Source organism: Cicer arietinum, chromosome 6, assembly GCF_000331145.2.
Source record: "Cicer arietinum cultivar CDC Frontier isolate Library 1 chromosome 6, Cicar.CDCFrontier_v2.0, whole genome shotgun sequence".
NCBI lineage: Eukaryota > Viridiplantae > Streptophyta > Magnoliopsida > Fabales > Fabaceae > Cicer > Cicer arietinum.
The window spans coordinates 51015128-51017873 of NC_021165.2; positions in this window are offsets into that span (position 1 = coordinate 51015128).

Sequence of the window (2746 nt, forward strand, 5' to 3'; positions counted from 1 at the left end):
AAGAAAATGAACTCTGATAATTTAAAATATAATGTCATTTTAATTGATTATCAATGATATATAAAAATGTCACATTAAATTGAAATAAATAAATAAATAGTAAAACCCTCAACATAAAAAGTGTGTTTGATTTACAATAAAAATAATATATATATATATATATAATAATCATTAAAAACAAATTGAGAATAAATAATATTTTATTAAAAATATCAAAGTTTAACTTTGAACTAGGATCACCTTAAAACCCTTATAATTTATTATTGTTAAAAATTTAAAAGGTGGGAATCCATTGACTCTATAAGTAGTTTTATGATAAATTATTTTACTTAATAATTCAATATAAACAAAGAATTTTATTAATTCAACTGTCAAATCAAAAAAATTATTGAGTAGATCAACTCTACATATTTTTATAAAATTTTAAAATTATTTAATGTTTTACTAAATAATTTCAAATGAACGTATGATAAACTTTAAAAAAAATAGAATTAAATATCGATGACTATATTATATAGCTACGAATTTTAGATTTATATAAAACTTTTTATATTAATCAAATATTGGATTAGTGAAATTATCATTTGTATTTAGTTATTATAAACAGTACAAACTTATGAAAGAGTTACTCATAAATTAAACGGACACTCACCTAAATTTAAAATTTATTATATATATATATTTAGCAGTGAGTGGATAATTTGCTAGCTATTGTATATATTGTACATATTAAATAATCTATAAATTGATAACTGTAAAATTAACTTTGGATATTAAATAATATTTATCAAAATTTATCCAAAACCTAACCAATTTAAAATTATGTTGGTGTGAAAGGTACAAATATGTTGTTAAAAGTTATTTGTTAAGAAGTTGCTAAGAACGAACGGGAAAGTTACTTGACAAAATTAACACTAATTGCATTGTGTCAGCTAGTGTAATCTAACCAACTTAACATGATAAACTTCCAACTAATTGACAAAATGGAGGATGGTATGTAGCATCTTTTGATGTTAATTACAATTAATGGACGAGTAAGTGAAGGTCTTGAGGAGACAAATCCTATTAAGCCTAGCTAATAAGCACATTACTATTTAAAGTTTGCAAAACTAGGATCTACCTAAGTTAAGTGATCAATTAGAACACTAATTCTTTTGATTTTATATACTGTGGTGCATATATGACAAATTTGGATCGTTAATCGTTATTATTGAAACAGATCTTTGATTAATATATTAAAATCATCATAATCTAAAGTTGTCTTATCATTCCTGCATATATTTTTTTTCCATTTTTTTTTCCATTTTTTTTAGTGGTTACAAAAGCTTTTTTTATTTGATTACAGTTTAAAAGCGAACATATAGTCACCATCACCACAAATCCTAAATGATTTCGTTAATCTTCAATAAATTAGATGACTTTTTTATTTTTTTTGTTAGACTGTAACTCATGTAATCTAAATTTTTTCTTATAAACAAATATTGCCACCATTCAATTGTCTTCCAAAAAATTTCCATATTCCAAGTAAATTATTAATAAAATCAATTACTAAAAATTTAAAAAAAAATAATGGGACAAAATATTTTTTCTTTGAAAATTTGTTATAAAAATATATATATTACATTTATCTTTAGATATAGATGTCGTTACTAATATGAGAATTCGACACAGCTATTGGTATAATTATATCTGTTAATAATTAATATTATTTATTAAAATTTACACTTTAAAAAGAAAAAATTAATCTGTCTTTTAATCATAATATTTATTGCTTGTAAGATAATTATGAACATTTTGGTATAAATTAATTAATGTAGGTAAAAGTTTGAAAGAGATCATATAAAAATAGATCAAATATCTCAAAAAGGTCATATGTATAGCAGTAAGTTATGACCACAAAAAAAGGAATATAGGAAGTACAACCTAAATCTCAAATATATGAAGGAACTTAATTCCAAAATATCATCAAGACCAAATAGCCATAAAAAATGTTATAAAATTGAAATATAATCTTGATATACCCTTACCATAAAACTTTTATATCAGCTATGTGAGTTTTTGTAATTATAAATCCCTCCATCTCATATAATATAAATTATTTTAAAAAAATGATAAACGAACTAAAAATATAGTTTATTTATTGATTTATTTTCCAAAACTACTATTTATTAGCTTCATTTATGAATATTATATACGTAGAAGAAAGATTCCATGAATTAAAAAAGTGAGAGTAACAAATAGTAAGTGTATGATAGGAAAAACAAAATTAATAATTTTTTGAAATATTGTAAAATAAAATATACTTTTTTATATCACGTATAAAAAGACTTCTAAAAATTAAAAAAATTAATTTACAAAAATGTGTTTATTTTTTAGGACAAAAAATACATCAAATATTATATACCCATGTATGGATCCGGATAATATATGCTTATTAAACGTCGCTCTCAAAGTAGAATCCAGTGGGAACCACAATAATCGCCAGCTAGATCCAGTTTTACACACACTTTCACAAACACATACACACTCAATCTCTAGTGTCTACATAAACCCTTCTACACAACAACCTCAATTTCATTCATTAAACCGAAACACACAAACATCACTCAAATATAGTTCTTCCTAATCAAAAAATATATATATAGTATTGTTCTTCTCCTCTCATGTCCATCACAAAGGAATCTCAAGCTCAAGCTCCACCCAGCTTAAAAAAAAAGCGCGGCTCCAAAAATCGTGATTCGGCATT